We start from the raw sequence: 11,135 nt of genomic DNA, 5'->3' as shown, positions 1-11,135 counted from the left end.
TCAGACATCATTTTTAATTCTAAGTAGAAATCATGACAAAATTATCAGAGAAAATATTGTTAATTTCACAACAAAAGTAGACATGCTTTACAAGTAACATTTCAATGTCCAAATATAGACACTTTTTTACAACATAGCCGTGCTAGCGCAAAATAAAAACATGAACAGGCTTAATTTATGGTTTGGTAAGCTTCCCCACTCTATAAACGTCAGAGTGATAGGGATAGTACACGTTGTTAGAACAACTATTTCAAATACTACTCAAGTGAAGTTGAAGACAGCAAAGGGTACCCTTGATCTGAGCCATGCACACATATATATACACACACATATATACAGTATATATATATATATATATATATATATATATATATATATATATATATATATACACTGCTCAAAAAATTAAAGGAACACTTCAAAAACACATCAGATCTAAACTGGGGGAAAAATGATCTTGAATGAGGGCTCTGGCAGTGCTCATCCTGTTCCTCCTTGCACAAAGGAGCATATACTGCTGAGGGTTGAAGGACCTTCTACGGCCCTGTCCAGCTCTCCTGGAGTAACTACCTGTCTCCTGGAATCTCCTCCATGCATCCAGGTACCGCAGTGATGCCCTGGTCCAGATCTGGGAGGAGATCCCCCAGGACACCATCTGTAGTCTCATTAGGAGCAAGCCTTGTCGGTGTCAGGCATGCGTACAAGCACGTGGGGGCCACACAAACTACTGAAAATCATTCTGAGTTGCAACAATGACATTTTAGCCAAATGGACCAGTGTGCTGCATCATTTTTTCACTTTCATTTTTGGGGTGTCTTTGATTTCCCCCCTCTATATGGTGATCATTTTCATTTCTATCAAATGATGTGGCATCATTTTGTTACTAATACATCACCCACTTATTATCAGGAAAGATATTCAAGATCATTTTTCCCCCAGTTTAGATCTGATGTGTTTTGGAAGTGTTCCTTTTTTTTGAGCAGTGTATATATATATATATATATATATATATATATATATATATATATACACATACACATACACACACACATATATATATACATATATATATATACATATACATACAGTATATATACACACACACACACATATATATATACACATATACACACACACACACACACACACATATATATATATATACATATATACACACACATAAATACATATACATATATATATACACACACATACATACATATATATACATATATATATATATATATATGTATATATATATACACATATATACACACACACATACACATATATATACACATATATACACACACACATACACATATATACACACACATACACATATATATGTACTGTATATATATATACATATATTTCTATGTAATAACAGCTCCAAATGAACTGACAATTTAAATCAAGCTAAAAGATGGCACACGTTTGAAAATCTATTTACCTAAAACTAGTTTCTTTAATAGTAGCACAAAATTTGAATCACACTTTAACGTTATTATGCAATGAGAGGATGTGTTCAAAGACACCATCTTGTTCACTGTTCATTCACATTTTGGAGTGTATTTTCTGGGATTTTTGAGCATACTTAAACGCAGGAAATTGTACTTTCGCATGAAGAGTTACAAAGTGAGTGATAAGAATATCGTTGCTTTAAAACTTTTTTTTTACATTTGCTAACATTGAGTGTGTATTTACAACAATGATAGACATATAAAGTGCATATTTACATTCGTGATGGAGTTATACTAAACAAGACATAAGATAGGACAGGTAACAAGAGGAAGGCAGGGTTGTGCGATGTTGAGCGATTTGTCAGACAGTAAGAAGTGTATACTGACAAAAAGGATATTCATCAAATATGACAGGTAAAGAAAAAAACAAAACAAACAAAAACAAGATAATGATGGTAGTTGTGCTATACTGGAGAGGGAAAGAGAGAAAGAAAGAAAAATATGTGTATAATAATAAAAAAAAGGGTAAATTAAAGCAAAATAAGGATCATAAAAATGGGATTAAATTAAACAAAATGCACGCTGAATGCATCTTAGTTACTATGAGGAAGTGTGGCTCAGAGAAGGACGACAGACGTGTTTGTGAGGTGTAGATATATAATGTTGGAATTGCACTGCTGGTGATGTGTTCAGGTCAGAATAAAGTTATAAAAGAGTGTCAGACTACATGTGACTCGGGGGGGGGACTCTACACTTTCCTCTGTCTGTCGTCATAACAGAGAGGCTTTCCAACCTGTATGTACTATTAATTACTCATAAAAAAGTAACGTAATTAATTAAATTAGTTATCGCCGTTGATATGCTATTTTTGACAGCCCTAATTTCTTTATATACAGGGTGATTGAAAAGTAACTCCCTATTTTTAAGTACTTGTAATTTATTTCGGAACTATAATTCTTACAAGAAATTAACATAAGAAAGCGTATTGCATGGAGTTTAAAATTTAAAATTCAATATGCGAGCCAGCATTCGCCACCAGTTTCTCAAGCTGCCTGGGAACCGCATTAAGATTTCACAAGGAACTCTTGTGGGATGTAAGACATAACTTCTCATATTCGCCCTTTAAGTTCTTCCAAAGTCGTTGGTTTAGTAGAATGGACTTAAACCAACCCCTAAGAAAAAAGTCACAGGGTGTTAAGTCAGGACTTCTGGCTGGCCATTCATGCCAGCAACGACACATCCATCTCCCAGGAAAGTGGGCATTCAGCCATTCACCAACAACAATAGCAAAATGTGGAGGAGTGCCATCTTTTATGAAGATTAAATCTTCAATATTCTCCCAAGTACTGATAATTGGCCAAATGTAATCTCTCAGCATGGTGAGGTACCTTTCGGCATTCATGGTATCGCACAGTATGAAGGGACCCACAATCCTGTTTGAAGTCATTCCACACCATACCGTTACCTCGGGCCGATTCTGCATGTTTTCGAGAGGTAGTACAAGGATCTTCTCCCGACCAGTAGTGGCAGTTGTGACGGTTCACAAGCCCACCAATGTGGAATACCACTTCATCACTCCAGAGAATATTTTTAAAGCGATCAGACCAATCTTCATACCAAGCCATCATAGCCACCCCAAACTCAACGCAAATGTTGCAGTCTTCAGCCTTTTTGAACACAGTTCGTACACAGTAAAAGGAGAGTCCACTTTCCCTTGCTGCTTTTTGAATTGACTTTTTCGGGCTATGAGTAAACATTTCTTTAACGACTTGCACTACTCCGGATCACTGGAATTGGAAGGGCGACCTCTTCAAGCTGGACACATTCCTGTAGGGTAAACGTCCAGCCATTTTTGTAGGGCTTTCAAATTTCAAACAAAATAAATCAATCAGAAAAGTAAACAAAAACATAGATTTAATTACCATACATCATGGAACATACACAAAAAGCTGATAAAAGTACTACAACTGATGAATCACCCTGAATATCTGTGCTATAACCTCCCACTATAACATCTTAAGATCGACTTAAAAAGCTTGTGAGCACTCGACATCTCATGAAATCTTTGTATTTAAAAGTCCCACTTTAATAAGTCAGTGCCCCTTTTTGTGCAGCAGAGGGTGCCATTGTATAAGGGAAACATTTGTGTGAGGGCTGACCATTGGAACTAAAGCACCACCAATTTATCAGCGGCCGATTATGACGTATCACTGATTAATCAATAGCGATGAATATGTCATCGATATCTTTACTATTTGCCGTGCGGAGATTCTGTGTGTCTCTCTGTACTGCTCCCTGCCCTAGTACTTGGCCCCTCCCCTCACACACAAACACACAGCGAGGTGCCCCTCTCCTTCTGCCCCACTCACTTGGCTACAGCAGGGGAGCGGCAAATCATACTTTTTTTTTTACACCAGGGTAAGCTGTGACTTTGTACAACAGTATAACACTACCCTTTAGTGCCACGCTGTCTGTGCCAGTCAAGGAGCACATTCTATTTTTTTTCCACGCAAGTTTTAGAGAGCGTTACAGCGTTTTAACGTCGTGTAAGTTGCATTTCTGTGAGATAAACAAAGATAGATGCAACAGTTAATCCACACGTCCACCATTATCTAAGACTATTATACAGCGTTTTAAAGTGAAATAAAGATATACGCAGATATACACAGTTCATACTTCCATGCAGGACTTACAGGGGCCCATATATTCACAAGTTAATGTCTTCATCAAATAATTTTGAAAATGTTCCAAGTCATGTATTTAGTTGTAATTTGATATACTGCATGTTTTGAAAGCAGCTACATTGTTACATAAAATGTAGTTTAGTGTCTTGTATTAAGTCTCATAATGTGATGCATGTTTTGATTATCTTATTTTGTTTGTCGTCTGCGTTTTTTTTTCTCCATTTTTTTAAAGTTTGCTTCAGCATTTGTTTTGGAGCTGTTTGCAAATACTCAGAGGCTGCAGATAGAACGTTTCAATAGCTAGTAAATATAACTAATTGATATTGGTAAGATGTTTTTGTCAATAAGCTTTTTGAAAAACACCTCACATTAGCCTATGTATGTATTATCACTTTCAGCCCAATGCAGCCACTTTTTTATTTTAAAATGCTCAACTATAGTATTACATTGTAATGACTAAAATGCACTAAATGTATATATTTTCATTGAGAGGCAGAGGAGAGGAGTAAGGTGTAGAGCCACTTCACAAAATACTCAACAGGCATTACGGTAGATGCAACATGTGCAGTGTGCAAGTCAGCCAGGGCTCCAGCACCAGCAAAGCAAAGAGCACTACAAATTTGTGGCAACACCAAAAGGTAAATCACAAAGAGGCATGTCCTTATGTTGACACTGTTACTAATTATACTTCCTTATTTTCATTTAATAGTCTTCTGCTTCTTTGTGTTGAATGATATTTTGGGTATATTTGGGTATATGTACAGTATATATCCTGTGTATATCAATGCTCTTATTTCATATAGTAGGAAACCGGAGTACCCGGAGAAAACCCACACACGAACATGCAAACTCCACACAGAGATGCCCATGTGGTGATTTGAACCCAGGTCTTTCCGATTTCCTGACTGTGTGGTCAACATGCTAACCACTCGGCCACCGTGCGGCGGGTTCTATTCTAAACAAGCTATATGTAAAGTGGCTCCAGAAATCTTATGTAGATGGCCACAAAACACTTTTACTTGTTGTATGTACTCTGCTACAACTCTGCAACAACTGCTTGTTAACCCAGACTTAAATAATGCAGTCAACTATAGAATTACTGATAATTTGTCTGTTGAGAGTTGGTGATCATTTTGCTAGTTTGCCAGACAAGATGTCATTTTTGAAATCTTCCAGACTATTAGTAGGATTAAATAAAACAGGGGTAACAATTACTCTGTTATGGGTGTCAGCACATATAGGAGTAGAGGGGAATGAATTGGCAGGTACATATGCGAGGACAGCAACAAGAAGAGCGCAAGTAGGGGTAAATATTAATTACAGTCAAGCTGAAATTAAGTTAATAGTGAAACAAAGGCTTAGTGACAGGAAGAATGGGACTGAGAACCAAAAGGTAGGCTTTTCTATAATATTACAAAAAAGAGTGGACCAAGTAAGAAGGACCAGCAGAAATAGGAGAAAAATGATTTACAACACAAAATATGGCTTTGCATGTACTAGATAGACCTGCTAGCACGCTAGCAGGCTAACGTAAGCGGGTAGCAACAGCACATCCACCTAGAGTGGCATCGTATTTAAACCATTTAAAGAGTGCAAAAGGTTATTGCGTTTAGATTACCTTATTGGCCACATGCACTCGAGAGGAGTTACAACAGCAACTTGTGAAGGCGACTTCTTGCTCTTTGGCTTGTTGATGTCTTTGTGTGCACCAATCATTAACGTCTTCCTGGAACACACATACTGGCAAACATTGGTTCCTCTTCTGCTTCTTCATCACAACTTAATCATCTTCTCGTTTGGGAAGATGGAAGGCAAGAAAACACACCACCTGCCTGTTGGTTTGTATGGTGATTTATTCTCTAATTTCATCCACAACCAGCAGGTTTTTATGGACTGGCTTATCATTTTCATACTGGCGTTCCCGTGCAGGATCTTCAAGCTGACCTGTGCCGGGCCTCAGGAGGCTATGAGGCAGCAGGTGAGGAACTGGAGCACAAAGACGTGCAGAGACAGCCAGGAAAAGTGCATGTACCAAGTAAAAACATCTTATTGATACATTTGAAAGGGTGCTTTTGCGGCAACTTTTCAGGTAGACCAGACCAGGAAAAAACAACATCATTTATGATTAATGCAAACTCCAACTTGTTGTATCATGGCTCTTTTAAAAATTCATTTAAAATGATTAGTGAGTTTTTTCGAACACAAATAATTTTTCTTGTTTTTTTTTGTGTTTGAATTCAAATGTACAAAAAATATCATGTAATGTGTACTATTTTTTTTCCCTGTCCTGTCCAGCCTCTAAGGTAGATAGAATTGTAGATCTAAATGCCCTCACGTGCTCAACAGATTTACTCCAGGGAAAAGTGTGAGATACACTTCTCCTGTTATACAGAATTTATTTCACTTGGATGCTTTGTTATTATGCAAATTTGGAGCGGCCGGACCGGGGAAGGAGGGGACAGAGAAGAAGAGAAGAGAAGACGGGAGAATAAGGGGAATAAGAGGGGGAGAGTCCACACATGTCACACATACCATACACAAATAAATTGATAAAATACAATAAAATAAGTAATACGTTAAGAAATAATTACAATAATCATAATAAAAATGAAATAAACAGAAACATTTAAAACCTCCCTCAAGGGGAGATAGCGCCGCAGAGGCAGGCCGCCCCCCACACCGGACGACCCCACGCGGCAGCCGAGCAGGAGGGCCCAGGGCAGACCCCGCCCCACCCCTAGAGGCAAAGGAGGCGAGAGAGAGCCAGCGCCACCAGATGGACACGGGTCCCCCCAGCAGCAGTAGGCGCCCGGCACCCGCAGGATGCGGCACCCCGCCCACCCACTACCCCGGAGGCCGACCCATGGCGTCCCCGGGACGGCCACCCCGCCCCCACCCCATCACCGAACCCGGACCCCACCCACTCCCCCAGGAAGGCAGCCCAGCAAAGAAGACCAGGCACACCAAGCCCCCGCCAGCCCGCCCCCAAGGTGCCAGGGCCACCCAGCAACCAGGACCACACCCTAAGCCAGACGAGCGAGACCCCCAGGGGTAGAGCCAGAGACCCTCTGTCCCTCGAGAGTCAGGTCAAGGAATTAATTATTGGTGCCCAGATAGACTGAAATTCTGACAGTTGTTCCTTAGATTCAGCAGACATTCTTTCAATAGTTATATGATCTAACAGGAGATTTTTGTAAAGAGCTATGTTCAATTTCTTTCTTGATTTCCAATTGATGAGAATTGTTTTCTTAGCGATGCTTAATGCGGTGATGAGAAGTTGTGTTTGCTTTCTTTCTCCATCGATTGTGAAGAGATCGACCAGCCAGCATAGTAAAGGGGAAGTAAGAATGAAGAACCCAAGGGCCAAAGATAGGTCCTCACACAATCCGTGCCAGAAATTATTAATACATTATACGTTACGAATGTAACAGATAGTAAGCGTATTTAAAGGTGTATTTAACAACTTTTCCTTTTAGTTACAATGCCTTTTTAACGGAATACATAAAGGGAACAAAATGTGTTCCTTAAAAACTAAACTAAATACTAAATATCATATCAATACGACAACATGGAAAAGGAAAATAACTCAGACACTGTCATCAGTATGCCAGAAGAAGATCTAGTGTAAAATTCACCCTTCTGTTAATTAAAATAGCTGCCCCTCTCTGTTTGGAGTTGTAACTTGCTAAATATGTGTGTGGGAACTGTGGTGAGTGAAGTGTATGGACAGCTGACTTGGACATGTGAGTCTCTTGTAATAAGACAATGTCTGCTTGGATGTTCTTCAAATGGTTAAACATTTTTTGTCTTTTTTCATGGAACCAACTCCTAAGACATTCCAAGTGACAATGTTCAAATTTTGCCACGATGGGTCTCGACCTTCGGTTCTCTGGCTTTTTGTCTCCCAGGCGGTGGATGCGGTGAAAAGTGATGTTTTGGATGATGTCCGCTGGGAGTTTGAGCTGCCGCGCCATGAAGGCCCTCACAGATTTTTCCAGGTCTTCCTCAGATTTCTCCGGAATTCCTGCAAAGACAAGATTGTCCCGCATGCTCCGGGCCTGGAGGTCCAGGATCGTCTCCTTCATGGCTTTATTTTCTTGGACGTGTTATGAGACTCTGTCGGTGAGGGACTTCTCCGACTTGTGGAGGGCTGCGTTCTGATCGATCTGATCTGATTTTGGCTGTCCACAGTCCAGGAATTCACGGATGGCCTGAAATTCTTTATGGAGCACCTCGATGAAAGCGAGGCGGCCGTCCAAGCAAGTGAGCCTCTTATCAATGGAATCGAGGATGTCTCTGATGTCAGTGCCTGGTGGCGATATCTCTTCAGGTTAGTCCTCCGGGCGGCTCTGCTTGGGGTTCGGCGTCTTGGGTGACTGGCCCTTGACTATGCGATCGAAGCACCCATCCAGATCGTCCAGGTTCGGCTTGGTAGAGTTTTAGGGTGTTTAATATGTTGGTTTTGCCTCAAAGTACTTTGCGGATGTTTCAATAGTTAAGATTGTTGTTGAGAGTGCTATGTTCTGCTTGTCTGTTTTCCGCACGTTACACACGCGCTTGCGAGATTACAGAATCACGTCACATACAGCCACCTCCTGCCAGTCCTGCCTGATGATTAGCATGTTGGCCAAACAGTCAGGAGATCTGGGTTTGAATCTCTGTTGGGCATCTCTGTATGGAGTTTGCATGTTCTCCCCGTGCATGCGTTGGTTTTCTCCGGGTACTCTGGTTTCTTTCCACATTTCAGAAAAATGCACGTTAGGTTAATTGGCAAATTTAAATTGTCCATATGTATGAATGTGAGTGTGAATGATTGTTTGACTATACATGCCGTGCGATTGACTGGCGACCAGTCCGGGGTTTTTCCCCAAATTTTTGTCAGGTGTCTTATCATTATTAGAATCATGATAAAGAAATTACAGGCAAAATTATTCAATGTTATTGAAAAATTCACTTAACAAGTACACTAAGTCCCCAACTAACGAACACAATTGGTTCCATACGACCGTTCTTAAGTCGATTTGTTCATAAGTAAAAAAAAAATAAATATTACCAATGATATAGGTACTACATGTACGTGTATACATATACAGTATATGCGTATGTATGTAAATATGAGTTTGGATGCAGTAATAATGTTAAACGAGGATAATTAATGAAAAAAACAATAATAAAAATGATATCATAATACGTAATGATAAATGTTATTCACCTTTGAAGAGGAGTGGTCGAGCATACGTCGTTGTGGTGGAGGAGGAGGAGGAGTTATTGAAAAAAAGGACAAATCGTCGTCGTCGTTAGACTCTTCTAAAAGAGGTAGTGTTCTGTGGTTGGTGTAGAATTAAGCAGGTGTGGTGCCAGGAAGAAGGAGTCGCAGGCGGAGTGATTGGAACAACAACTGGGAACATTTATTTCCCTGCTCCTCTCGAGCTTACAATCTCACAGAGCAAAACGCACATGTCTCTAAACCGGAAAACAAGGGTCCCTCAACAATAGGGGCCCAGGTGAGACTCCAACCCACATAAAGTTCCCATGGGTGAATTATGTCCAACATGCGCCACACAAGCCCCCCCCAGAATTCACCCATATGCAAAATCAGTATAGGTAGGAGGTGCTACCGCCCGACCCCGACGCGTACGCCGTGGGGAGGCGGCAGGTGCGAAAGGCCGGGGGGAAAGGACCCGCGGCGACCCCAAGGTTAGAGGGCGAGGGAACCGACGAATCCGTTAACTCCTCCCGTCGCCGACCAGGGGGACGACCCCGGCGGGGAGGTACTGCAACCTCCGACGGCAGAAAAGGGTTCAAACATGCAGGTTTAACTCTGTCCAGCGAGACAGTTTCCCTCCGGCCCCCAATGTCCAACACCAAACATTTGTTCCCGTGCTCCAAAATCCTATACAGGCCGTCGTAAGGTGGCTGCAAGGGACCGCGATGCCCATCGTGCCTGAGAAAAACGCATTTTGCGGAACGCAAGGAAGCCGGAACGCGCACGGGCACGCAGTGTCGCGAGGTCGGGACACCTGCGAACTCCAACAGGTCGGCCCTCTGATTCGCGGCCGATCATGGAACGGTCGCTCCCGACACAAAATCTGCGGGGACACGCAACACCTGGCCGTAAACCAACTCTGCGGAAGACGCCCGCAGATCTTCCTTGGGTGCGCACCTGATACTTAGCAGCACCCATGGAAGCCGATCTACCCAGTCCCCGTCACATAAAGACGCACAAAGTGAAGCTTTCATGGAGCAGTGAAAACGTTCGCACAGCCCATTCGCCTGCGGGTGATATGCGGTGGTGCGGTGCAGTTTAACTCCCAAGCTGCCGGCAACAGCGCCCCAAAGCTCGGACATAAACTGCACCCCTCTGTCTGAGGAAAGGTCAGAAGGTCAAAACGCGCCACCCACGTACCAATAAACGCCCGCGCTACGTCCGCCGTGGACGGACAGTGGAACGGCCTCGGGCCAATGTGTGGTCCTATCAACCATGGTGAGCAGATGCGTGAACCCCTGTGACTCGACACCGCCTGTCCGAGTGCAGCTTTGGTAGCCTCGAACGCCGCCAACCTCTCTGCCGACCATTCAATGACCTTGCTAGGAGACGTACCTTTGAGTGCTTCGTACAGTGGGCGCATGACGTGCGCCGCGTGACGCATGAAACGGTGGTAGTAAGCCACCATCCCCAAAAATTTCTAGAGTCCCCGCGCCAATCGTGGACGTGCGAAAGTGGTGACGGCCTCTACTTTGGAGGGGAGCGGAACCACGCCGTCTTTGTCCACGAGATAGCCGAGGAATTGTACAGACTCGACCCCAAAAACGCACTTCGCGGGGTTCACGATAAGACCGTGAGTCTCTCAAACAAGTCCCTCAGATGCTGTAAGTGTTCCTGAACGCCCTCGCTGGTAACAAGAATGTCGTCCAGGTAGACGAACACGGACGGCATGTCCCGTAGAACTGAGTCCATTAACCGCTGGAAAGACTGTGCAGCGTTTTT

At 42.3% G+C, this 11,135-nt stretch overlaps 1 protein-coding gene across 1 annotated transcript in view; it reads right to left on the bottom strand.

Annotated features, from left to right (window-relative positions):
- Positions 1-5,873, bottom strand: part of LOC129188224 (gastrula zinc finger protein xFG20-1-like) — a 9,404-nt gene extending 3,531 nt beyond the window's left edge. Inside the window, exon 1 of the mRNA XM_054788436.1 lies at positions 5,766-5,873. The gene's annotated coding sequence lies outside the window, so the exon portion shown is untranslated. The remainder of the gene's footprint in view (positions 1-5,765) is intronic.
- Between the last annotated feature and the right edge of the window lie 5,262 nt (positions 5,874-11,135).

This window comes from Dunckerocampus dactyliophorus, chromosome 9, assembly GCF_027744805.1.
Source record: "Dunckerocampus dactyliophorus isolate RoL2022-P2 chromosome 9, RoL_Ddac_1.1, whole genome shotgun sequence".
NCBI classification, from domain to species: Eukaryota; Metazoa; Chordata; class Actinopteri; order Syngnathiformes; family Syngnathidae; genus Dunckerocampus; species Dunckerocampus dactyliophorus.
Note: the sequence above shows the minus strand (reverse complement) of the source record. Positions and strands in the feature narration are given on the sequence as shown.